This window comes from Coturnix japonica, chromosome 1, assembly GCF_054131305.1.
Source record: "Coturnix japonica strain WE chromosome 1, WE-NBRP24, whole genome shotgun sequence".
In the NCBI taxonomy this organism is placed as follows: Eukaryota; Metazoa; Chordata; class Aves; order Galliformes; family Phasianidae; genus Coturnix; species Coturnix japonica.
In genome coordinates this window covers 90,024,198-90,036,424 of record NC_140663.1, presented here as the reverse complement: position 1 = coordinate 90,036,424, position 12,227 = coordinate 90,024,198, and the positions used below count along the sequence as shown (strand labels likewise).

Here is a 12,227-nt window from a genome sequence, read left to right as displayed (position 1 = left end):
GTTTTGCCTTTCTGTGAAATCTGATTTGGTGCTGGATGCTGTTGTGTCTGAATCTCGTCAGTTCACCAGGATGTGATTTTACTCCCCTGAGGTAAAAAGCCGTCAGTGGTAAAGTGTGATAAATTAGTTCACACAAATAGATGCGCGTGCGTGTGTGCGTGTTTAATTCTGACCTTGCTGTGCATGTGTTTAGCTGCTCTCAGTGCCCGAGTCAAGCTTGGTGGAGGTTTAATCCCGTGCCCTTGTACACGTATACTTGATTAGTAGTTGTGGTTATCTCAGCAGAAGACATTCCGCCCTCCTCCTTGTATTGGTCGGGACCCGGGCATTGGGGAGTCAAGTCGAAGGAGAAAGAAAAGGGATTTTTGCATTAGTATTCTATGAAAGCCTTACTGTCTGCAGAACAAATTGATTGCTACAGCGTACCTGTGCTTGGCACCACTGCTGTGAAAGAAAGGTATGGTTGTAATCTGTTTTATTGTATTACATATTGTGACACTCCAGGAATGCTTAACATTCGGCTCTTCTGTGGCACGTGCTAGAAGTCTAAGTAAAGAAAAATATGTGCATGAATGAAAAGTATGTGAGCCTGTCATATCTGCAGCTTTGTTTACTACTAAGAACTCAGTAGCCCCTGCTAACGAGGCAAATTTATTGTATATGCCAATGGCAACATAAGAAGATTGGCAATGGAGTTCTCCGTTTTATTTTCAGTTATAGCTGTGTCAGTAGTCGCTACATGACTATACAGATAAAATTCCTGATAATGCTTTAAGGTGTGTGTGTGGGGGGAAGGGGTTGGTTTAACTTATATTTCTCACTTATCATCTTAATAAATTTGAACATTGATGTGTTTGCCTCTTTAAATGAAAATACCTTTTTTTTTTTTTTCTCCCCACTAGATTTTTTTATCAGCTGCACTGGTCCTGCATCTGGGGGCTGGGAGGGAGGAAGGTGGTATGTGAGGGAATGTACAAAGGCAGGAAAATCTTAGATGTGCTGGTGCGATAAGCAGAACTGGAACATAGCTGAGAAAAGTATTAGAGTATTTGAGCCTTCAGTTCTCCCACCACACACCCCAACCATGTAAATATGCACCCATTTTTTTAGCAAGAAAGCCAGTGCTGTTCATTTTCTCAACTCCATTGCAGACTTCACACAATTGATTCCCTGGTTTTATAGATGCTTAGCTGATCTGAGCTGTGTTTGCAAAGTATGAAGTGCTCCGTTAATAAGATTCAGGCTGTTTCATAGAGGGCTGTGATTAGAGCTTCATTCTTGGCATCACTAAGTTGTGTTTGTGATTATTTGGATGTTTGTATGTGGTCATTCCAAAACATCTGAAGTATCTGCTCTGGTTATGTAGATGTTTCCAACTAATCAAGTTCAGGACAGGTGGCAGACTTGTCCTGGACATTCAAATCTGGATGCGGAACTAACCTAATAACTTGATGAGAAAATGAAAATCTATCTTTCCCAGTGTGTTGTCACTATCTGTAAACCACAGAGGTATCTGTGACATTCTCTCTCTGTTCATTGTCCCAGCAGGTGACAAGTAAATGGGTTCCTTTAAGGAAATGGAAGGCTTGGAAAATGCTGTATGCTGAAGAGCAGTCATGCACTATAATAGTTACTTCCGTTTTATGGCCTTGCAGGCTTAAGATTAACACTTTATAGATGCGTGGTATATTTATGAGTTAGTTGCTTGAGCTTACATTTTACACCTCGCAGGGACTGTGAATACAGCCTTATGTATGTAAGTCATTTATCATCTAGATCCTTTGACAGCTAAGGAAATTTCTGAGAATCCCAGATGCTATGCTGTGATTGTTTGTACTCAAATGACTAATTTAATTAAAACTAATTAGTCAAAACTTATTTATTCACAGCAAATATTTTGTGAGTGAGCTGTATTTCCCCCAGAGTTCTTTTGGAAAGCCATGTAAGTGCCTGTTGTTAACAAATGGTGATAGAAATAACTACAAAACTTTCACAGCAGATTGTAAAATAAAGGGAATGGGTCATTTTAAACAAAATTTTGAAAGTTAATAACAACGCTACTACAGAAACAGCTAAATTGCACCTGAAATTCCACATTCACTTCTTGCAGACGAACTAGTTAGTGGAAAGTTCTGAGGGAAGTGTTAAATACAGAGCAATACTGTGTTCCGATGCAATTAACTTTGGTTCGTAAATAATTTAACCTGTGACTTTAAACTAAGGATTGGAGGAAAACAAAATGACGTGATGAAATCCAAGTCCTTGAAAACATTTTTACCAGCCTGTGACTGCTTTGAGACTTCCTATAAATCCTTTTTATTTATTTATTTATTTTTAGTAGATCCAGTCGTGGGTGTTGTGGTTGTATCTCCTCCCCTTCCCTGTAATTTCCCCCCCATCATTCGTCTCAGTGGTGATGTGAGGTAGATTCTTTAGTTTGCAGATAAAAGAGGGAAGAGTGTGTTTTTGATATCTCAGTTGTCCTAGTGTTGTGGACTATGTCAGCATGGGTAGCATGTGATTTGTCTGAGTTCATTTTCTTAAAGGGGAAGTAGAAAGCTGTTTGCAGAACGAGAACTTACACTGCCAGCTTTACTGAATCAACATGCTTGAAAACAGTAAAATCTGCATGATGATTTAGGAATACAATGTGCCCTGGAGTGGTCTGCTCTATTAGAATACCACTCTTACGATGGAGGCAGGCAGTTGATTCCACCATTGATTGACTATATAGCACAGTCTTTCCTCTGGAGTTATTTAAACAAGTTTTAAGCAGGAGTTGATGCTTGTGCGTGTTGTTGGGTGGGGCAGATTTTAGTAGATGATTTGGGTTTAGGTGCTTTTTGAACAGTAGCTGTGTCCTCCCTAAGCCTGTGAAGTGCCAGTTGCCCACATCCACCCCCTGTCCTTCTGTTAGCATGCTTTTGCATTGGTAAAGAAGAGGAATTTGAGATGTTGCATAACTTTTCTAAGTAAATAGATCATGTGTGTGCAGATATCAAAGACAGTCTTAGTCAGTGCTGTAGCTACCAGATTCCTCTTCATGCTGAAGGCAGTTGTGTAATTAACAGCCTTGTGTACTGAACTGAGACCGCTGCTAAGCCTCTTGAGGGAATCATTTTGTCCCTAAAAATTAAGTGTTGCTGACTTCCCATTAAAGTGATGGGGGAGGATTTTTATAAGTCTTAATAAGATGAGTCTGAGCATTATTTTTCTTGACTTCTGTACAAAGCATCTGCAGTAGTGGATGTGGTTTGAGTGATTGATTGAAATGGAACCATTAATAAAAGGGTTGCTTCCAGGAGCAACTGTGCTAAGGTAGGAAAGTGAAAAGCTGTGCTTAAAAACACTTTTGTATGTTTTTAAGATGTTCTCTTAATGTAATTGTTGAAAGCGTTGAGACTTGTCCCTGTTACTAGCATGAATACCCTATTGGGGTAACAGTAAATGGTTTAGATTAGATGAGGTGATGAATATTCTTTGCTCCATCTTTTCTCGTGGAAAACTTTGAGCTTGTTAAAAGTTCCAAACACTTAACATAATTTTAATTTTATTTTTTTACCCCCTTTGTTTGAATCTTTGCTTCTGCAGCATCAACCTTATTAATTAATAATTAACTAATTAACTGCTTATGAGTAGATACAGGATTTGGAATACTGCTACTCTTCCCAACCTTTGTGTGTTCTGCAAAGCCAGCAGCAGTCATTCAAGGTATTTTCTCTCACTCTCATGCAAAGGGAAGCTACAATGGATATCTGAAAATTCTACAAGTGAATTTCCATGGTAACCATGTTTGGGTTTTTTAAGTGATATTAGTCAACTTAGAAACTTCTTGTATGAGTAGAACTTTAAGATCAATTTTAAATGCATGTTCTTTGAAGCCAGTCTTGTTATCTCCAGAGATGGAATTTGAGATTATAAGAACTAGGGGGAGAAATATTAATCTTAGTTTGCCAGGCTGAAGTTCTAGTCACTTGTGCAGTGTCCACAGGAACCTCAATCAAGTTTGGCATGATTCAGTGTTCCTGGGCAGCACTGAGAAGTTCTGTAACTCTTAAAGACATCTGCGTGAGTTTACTTGCTCAGTCAGCTTCACTCACCTCTCCTTTGCAGCTCTATGGCATGGACTGCCAGAGTTGTGTTTGTTTACTTGTACATGTAAATGAATGCACAACCTGTTTCTAATCCATCAGAGAAATCCAGTGCTGAATGCACTGTTAGGCCAACAAAAAGCAGACTTTGGCAGCTTTCTAACACAGAGAAATAAAAATGGATCTGTTGGGGAAGGAAGTGCTTAAGGAGTTGTATACACATTTATATGTACTTCATTTTGAAAGGGCCTTGCTTCTGGATAAAAAAGACTTACTGCTCTTGGGTTATCAGCTGCTGCTGCAGCCCTTCTAGCTCCAATAAACAATACATTGGCCACAGTAGACAGATCTCTGAAAAAGAGGAGAAAACTTGTGGAATGTACATTGATATTCGTTAGGTGTTCTGTTTTGGTCAAAAATAGGTGTGTTTTCTTGCACTCTAATAGTACCCACAAGCTTCCAACATGGTTTAGAGGCATAGAGTGCACTTGATGAGAGATTCTGGTGCGCCGTGGAGGAGTGAAATTCCTATAGTCAGTGTTCAGCAGCAGCCTAGTATCAGATGTTTAGATGTCAGATGATTGAAATAGGTCTTTGGCAACTGAGATGCTTCTTACTTGTTGTTAGTTTGCTTTTTGTTTGTGAGTGGGCTTTTTCCTATCTTACATGTAGGTAATATAGAATTGAGTTTTTTAGTTCACTTTAGTCATGAATAGTTTGGGATTATTTACAGCATGAGCCTGGAAAAAAAAAAAGGTAGATCATGAGAATTCGTTTTATAGTTGGGAATGGTGCCTAATGTCTGCAGCTTGATGGTGGAGTATAGTAAAGCTCTTTGTTTTTTAAACGGAGCTCCTAAATTGCAGTTATATTAAAGGAAAAACTACTGCTGAGGATGCTCAGCTTCAGGCACTTTCTTCTCAGCTTTTATTTATTTATTTTACCAGTACTGTCATTTTGAGAAAGAGAAAATCATTTCGTGGAAGGGTAGTTCAGATGCACATTTTCCATAATTTTCAAGTATGGACTCTTGCAGAATTACAGCTGACACGACAATCAGTGGAGGGAAAACATCTCCTATTAACAGTTCTGTGTTTCTAAGAACACTTCTAGTGCTCTCCAAGGATTATGAAGTCACTATGTCAAGGGGTTCTTAGAGCATCCAGTTAGCTATGTTGGAGTGCAAGGCAATTTGTAATTAAAAATGACTGAGCTTTACTGTGCAAAAATTAAACTCATGATCAAATTTGCCAGTCAAACAAAGAAAAATGTTTAATGAGAAGTTTTAGTGGCGCTACCTGGAAAAGGCAAGATCTTACTTGAATATCCTTACCAAGTAGTTGAAAGTTTGTGCAAAACTGCTGTAAATACTGCTATCTTTCTCATGATTGATCTGTAAGGAATATGGATAGAACTTGCCCTTGAAAAATATCTATTTGCTTTATGGTAATCAAAGGCAGATAAACTGATTAATTGCAAGGAAAAAAAAAGAAATGTGTGTTACATTAAGATATATTAGCAAAAGGCATATGTTGTTCATGCTCCTTTAAACTGTGTTTCATCACACAGTTGACAGAAACAATTTGCTTTCAATGTTCATTTTGCTTCTTATATGTAAAAGCAAATTAGAAGAACAGAGTTTGGTTTATTTAAAATGTTCATTTTGGAATACTTTTGGGGTTACAGTCTGAATATATTTTGGGGGTAGTAGTCTGAATTCACGAATATGTAAGATGTTTTACAATAGTAATTATGGCATACACTGTATCCCAGCAAATGTCAAGCACAGATGAACCTGCTCCCATAAACCTGGCGGAATATAAAGCATGCAAGTGGAATTAGCATCCCAGTAGGTTATTCTTGGTAAGCCAAACTTTTCACCTTTAGAAAAGTGCTACAACTGAAATCTTGGGTTATATGATTTAAAGATAAGAACAAAGGAGCTTTGGAAGAAAGAAAGGATAAGTTTTGTTTGCAGTGAAGCAGAAATCAGACCCAGTAAACCCAATCTCCCTAATTTGATGACTGGGAGGAGAAAGTATGCTTTAAAAAAAGAAATAAATAAATACAGAGCACGTGCAGAAATAAGCCCGCTGTTTGGGTTCACAAGGCTATCTCATTAAGGCAGCTGAGACAAAAAGCTTTCTTTGTTTCATTGAACTAGGTCTTGAGTTTATATTTAACTATTCCTTGGGACAGGTACTTTCTCTGCATTAAAGTTCCTCTTCAGAAATTTCCGTGTTCATGTTGGCTTTGGCACCAGTCTCTGTTGTGATTAAATAAATAACCAAGTGTTGTCATCCCGATAATCAGTTTTTGCTAGGAGCAGTGCTTCCTTCCCCTGTGCTGGTCTTTCTAGTCAATCTTCCGTGTGTGCTCACAGGAATGAATACAGCTTGCAACAGGGTAGAGATATCTTTGTTGTACCAGCCAATGAAGGGAAAGAGCTCTTCTTAACATTTTATGAGCAGCAACACAAGAGAAGTGTGTAAAATACACTTTTGCAGTGTATTTTAGCCCTTCCTTACCCCTTTTTCCATATTGTGTGTGGTTTTCAATGTTTGGGTTTTTCTTCCAAGGGGAATAGAAAATGTATTTATTCTGGAGACCAGTTCTGTGGCTTCTTCTAATTATTGGCCAGTAGAACTCACATTTTTTATGTGCTTAGCATCTCATAGGTACAGATACATAGATCTTTAAACTTTGTATAAATTATGATGAGGGAAAGAGAACAAATAGAGATGGCCGTGGATTTCTGACGAAAGGCAAGCGGCATGCGTAACCTCTGTTTTGACACATGGTTTGTTGGAGCTACTTCAGTGGAATTTGGTTAATTTTTATTATAATGACTTGTGAAGTGCAAGCCTCGAGAGTGCAGCTGTTTTGGTTTATTGTCATCTGCGGAGCAGTGCAAAAACATAACGGATTTCCTGTGCGAGGGGTGCCTGTGTATTTTGTTAAACAGCTTGTGCAAATATGAGCAAGGAAGAAGGACACAGTAAGTGGTTAGGCTGTGTGAGCAGAAATGAAGGGGTTACTAATGCTTGTAGAATTCAAGTGAGACATTTTAGACCACATCTAGTGTAAGAGAAGAACAATTGAACTTGAAGTGAAGGCCTACATGGGCATGGTCTTGAAGGAAATGATTACAGTAACGACTCTTCTCTGTGTAGTGCAGAATGGTGGTTTGTTGTTTTCATGTAGATGGATGGGGCTTGAAGACTAAATGCAGGTAACTGTTAAGGAGAAAGGAGAGGACGAGTAACATCTTAGAAAAACAGTGTGCAATGTCAGCCTTGTCATCAGTAAGTGGACAACAGTAATATCAGAATATTTATAGTACCTGATTACTTCTTTTTTTTTTCTAGGATGGGGTAAGAAAACCCATCACCTCTGTTTTGGTGTGTTACCCCTTACCAGCTTGTTTGACTCTTATACAGTGTTCAAGCTCTGATGTTATCAGAAACTAACCCCACAAGTATAACCAATTTTAGAGGAGAACTAAGTCTAGTCTCTTGAAACATCTTTTACTTCTGATGGAAGACTTGTTTCTATGAGCTAATAGGAAAGTCATCCATTAACTCCGTTAAAATTGCTCTCCATTTTCCGTTTCTACATTCTGATTTAATGTATTTATTTTTGGCAGGGTGGAGTGAAAAGCAGATTCATAGAGCTCCAGCACTGATGCTTTCAAGGTATGAGTTTCTGACTGTGAACTTGAAAACAAACTTAATACACTGCATTTTTATTTTTTTTATTTATTTATTTGTTCTGCTTCACATCTAAATCATGCTAGCTTTTGTCCTTATCCTTCCTAAGAATTCTGAGTCAGATTATGGTTTATTTCACATGCCTGGAAAATTTTTGGTCTGAGATTGTTAGGTTGGCATCTGCTGAAAGCATCCCAACAAGCTGAAGACATGATCAACTGACTACTGGAACTTCTGACCTTCTCTTGATAAATGATTTTAAATTGTATTTGGTTGTTTTAGAAGAGTAGGGGCATTTCCCCTCCCTAGACTATTCCCTACTACTTTTCTTTTGTTGCCCTTTTTGACTTGTACCTCTGCTGATCCAGTGTCATTCACTTCTGTTAATTTGGTATTTGTGAGTCATCTATCAGTTCAGTTGGGTTGTGCAGGTATGTGTGAGCTTGAACTTGTGTTGAAAGATACCACATTGATGTTGTCTTTATTAAGTTGTTTGGTATCGTTCACTGGCCAAGTTTAGCAGTGGAGGAAGAATGAAAACCTTTAGCTTTATGGCTTTATTCTTTTAACCACTCTAAAAACAAAACAACATACAATATTTAGTAAGAATGTGTGCAGCAAGTGGAACTTATCTTTTATCTTCTGGTCACTGACAGTGCCTTACTGTATGCTGATTCAGAAAACACTGGAGTTGCTTATTGATGGTATATTGAGCTGGGAAATGATTCTGTCAAGGAAAGATGGCTTTATATAATGCAAAGGACATGGGTTGTGACCCATCAGCTGTGCTCAGATCTCTACCAGGGCAGACTAAGTTGAAAATAATATCTAGCCTGATTAGCTAAATTGACAGAGTGGTGGTTTTGTATGCTGTTAAATAATGACTTTATACTATACAGTACATAGGAGACTTCAACTTACGTGAACTGTCCTTATTTACTGTGTTTCTGACATAGAGTTGCTATTTCTTTTTTTATGACGGTTTCCTTCTCTCTGTACTTTACCAGTAGGCATTAAGTAAAACAGCCTAAAACTGCAATTCCAATTCTGGGTTTTTCCTGTATTGTTCCTCACTCCCTCTGCAATGCTAGAAAGGTTTACAGAAAAGAATTAACCATCTTCCCCATATTGCCTTTGTTACTGCTAGCTTAATTTGTTAGGCTTCCAGCATGTGGCAAAACAGATCACCTGCTATGGCAGTTGTGTGTTGAGGAACTGGCAAGCTGGAATAATCATTCTGGTCTAGTTTAGAATAGGAAATCTTGTTCTGTGCCCTGAATAATAACTGATTATATTACAAATTGCATTCAAATCTTGAACGTGACAATGCTTTCATTAAGTTGTAGAGCTCCAACTTGACTAGTCAGGGATCTAATACTGGTGATCTATCACTGTTTTTCAGTATGAAGTGTGTCCATTTATCATGTGCCTAATTCTGCAATATTAAGATGTGTTGCATAGAATTTGATGCCTGTGGTGCAGGGATCTGTAGGTGTGCATAACTTTCCTGTCATTTTGTTGTCCTATTAAAATCTGTGGTTCTAATTTGTCAGTAAAATTAAGTTTATGAAAAGAAAAAAGAGTTGAGTTATTGTTTCACCATTTGTCTAAATGTTATTTTGACTTAAGGAAAAAGTCTAGATTTGAAATTTCACATAAACATGAAAACGGACCTTTTTTGTTTTTAAACTGACATAAAAATAGTGCCTTTATGGATTTAGGCACAGCAGCCAGCCAGTGCTTCAAGATGATCAGCTGCTGTGGACTACTTTCCTGAGCTGAGAAGAAAGAAGCACTCTCTTCATTGTGCCAGCTGACATTTTGGTTTTGTTGTTCTACTGGCTAACTGTTCATTCATTGCAGTTAGTCATTACCCTCTTTTAAAAGACAGCACACACCAAATAGCTTGCATTTACATCTTTAGGCTCTCTTTGCTGAGAGCATTGCCTCTGCCCATTAGAGTCTTCTAATAGAATAGAATTTTATTTATTTTATTTCAGACATGAAATGTCTATGTTGTCACAGAAAAAAAAATAAAAATAAAAAAATAAATCATCCACTGCCCATTGATAGTAGTTTACTTACATCCCTTTGACTTGGAAAGCATACAGTTTGATCCAAATTCAGAAGTAGCTGAAGCCCCCTGTTCCTGTGGGGACTGTGGGGGGTGAACCTGTATTTAGCAGGAGGAGATTAAAAAAAAAAGAGCTGCTGACCTGTTTTAGTTCAGATTAATCTTTATAAAAAAATCAAGTGGAAAGTTGGTAATATAAGAAAAGGCCGGCTGTGGTATTGCAATTGACTTATTTACAAGCTCAATTGAAGTGGAAATAATTTTTGTGCATCAGACTTCTTTGGTGTGAGTTAGACTTCAAATAGGCTTGATTTAAAGTGTTGTTTAACTATACAGGTAAATTTCTATGAATGATTTTGGATGTAAGATGCTTTGTACATTTTCGTGTGTGTTTGGTTTGCAGAGAAAGTGTCATTAACTTGCAGGTGGTGGGTGAGCCTCTGAAGTTCTTAATCTTTAATCATAATCGTTGCTTGACATTTGTGCATATGTGTGTTTTTCTTTCCTCACATTTGAGTACAGTGGCTTTCTTAGCATTTTTAGTGGTGGAAAGGTAAAATTTGCATTTTAATATACCTTCTTCCATGTTGCTCAAAGGGGTTAAAAAAGGGTTAGCAGAATGTTATTGCCTTAAGGTCTAAAATTTAACTCAGTTTGATCTTAAACAGAGACTGTTTTAGGGTATCATGGGTCAGTATCAGTGTTAAAACCCCTAAACTGTTGTGCTGAGAAGCTTGCATACCAGGCTTCAGGAGTGGTTTCTGGCTGTGGTAACTCAGGTGATACTGTGGCACGAAAGAGTGGCAATGTAATCTGTGTAAAGAATGTTATTGAAAAGGAGCCTTCTTAAGCTGACATTGTTTTCCTGTCCTATTCCTTTAAGCCCCTTCATTAGTGACTGAGCCAACCCAATCGAATGGCTAATGTCATATTTGTACAGAAAGTAGATGGAGAAAAGAAATCATTAAATGTGTTAAAACAGAAACATGGTGAAGATGGATGTGTGATGACAATGTTTTACTGCCATGTCTGAGATTCCCATGTAGAAGTTAAGCAGTTTATCCCTAAATGAGTTCCAATAAAAGCTTTATACCAACATGAACAAACCTATTCATAGGTATAGCGCTATCTAAATGTAAACTGCTCCCAGTCATATCTAGACTAACATCAGAGCGGTGCTGGATAAGCCATACTGTTCTTCAGGTTACTAGTTAATAGAAGGAACTCCTCATCTTTGTGATGGTGATGCAGGTTTGAATGTTGTCTGACTTTGTGTTGCTCAGCATGCCTTTTCTTTCTCCTGTTTGTGTCAGAAGGTGTCTGTTGCGCATGACCAGCAAGATAAATATTTTTCAGCACATGCTTCAAGCTTGGAGAATGTAATAGTGGGTGAGTGGATGGAGAGGTCATTATATGACTTCTTCCATTTCTATCTGTTCTCACTCAGCTTCTGAGTTTTAATGTTTCTTTTAACTGTTGCTGTAGTGTTTAACCTGTTCATTTGCACAGTATTCAGTATTACCTTCCTAACTTCTTTTGTTAATGTAAACAAGCAGAGGTCAGCTGTCCTTAAAGGTGGGGAGTGCTTAAACCTAGGATGCACCAATGTAAAGAAAGCGTAGTGGTATTTCTGGTAAGTATATTAAGAGGGGGGGAAAAAACAGCAAACAAGCAGCACCAGGAGCTTTGATCAAATGCCAGCTCTTACATCAGTCCTCTTTGTAATCTTTCTTGCTGATCTGTGACCTTGACCTTGTGCTTGTGTTTCTATGTCAAATCTATTTTAGGGATGGACAAACTAAGTTCAGTTTAGTAGGATTTATACTGCAGCTTCATAGGGTGCCTCGGTATAATATAAAAATACTTTAATTGTTCTATTTGTGTGTATAAATTATGCATACATGTAGATGGGTAATATGCGACTTTGAAATTCTGCTTCGTAAAGGCATCTTCATCTGACCAGTAAAGTTGTCTTTGTTCAAGAGATGGTCTGTCTGGGTTTCTTCTTCGGGAACCTCAACAGGTGGTAGTGTTTCTATTGTTTGCTTTTTACTAAAGCGTGGTTTGACTTGAAAAAGTAAGCTGTGTCCTTTGTCCTACACGCTTTTCCAGTAGTCAGATGTCCCCGCATGGAGAATAGTGAAGCAGCCGCTGAGTGGTGGTGTTCTGGGAGGTTCATTTGGTGACACTCAGTCCCTTAGTACCACTTGCCCATTAGGAACTTTCTGTAGGAACACTTGTGTCAGTGGAAGGAAGGTGATGAGCAAGCAGCTGAAAGTCCATGGAGTTATGTGCTTTGGCAGCAGCTTCACTCTTAAATTAGGCAAATTTCTATAGAACCATGTTTTTAAA

The 12,227-nt window shown here is 38.1% G+C and overlaps 2 protein-coding genes across 13 annotated transcripts in view; both read left to right on the top strand.

Annotated features, from left to right (window-relative positions):
- Positions 1-12,227, top strand: part of SAMSN1 (SAM domain, SH3 domain and nuclear localization signals 1) — a 255,497-nt gene that overhangs the window by 38,372 nt on the left and 204,898 nt on the right. For both annotated transcript variants that reach the window (XM_085547533.1, XM_085547520.1), the window contains exon 3: positions 7,738-7,786. The gene's annotated coding sequence lies outside the window, so the exon portion shown is untranslated. The remainder of the gene's footprint in view (positions 1-7,737; positions 7,787-12,227) is intronic.
- Positions 1-12,227, top strand: part of NRIP1 (nuclear receptor interacting protein 1) — a 69,475-nt gene that overhangs the window by 38,372 nt on the left and 18,876 nt on the right. For 4 of the 11 annotated variants that reach the window (XM_015880379.3, XM_015880406.3, XM_015880398.3 and 1 more), the window contains one exon: positions 7,738-7,786. The exons of 3 other annotated variants lie outside the window; for them this stretch is intronic. The gene's annotated coding sequence lies outside the window, so the exon portion shown is untranslated. Of the gene's footprint in view, positions 1-193; positions 458-7,737; positions 7,787-11,193; positions 11,265-12,227 lie in introns of those variants that run through there. 4 more of the 11 variants (XM_085547473.1, XM_085547501.1, XM_085547489.1 and 1 more) reach the window with 3 other exon arrangements.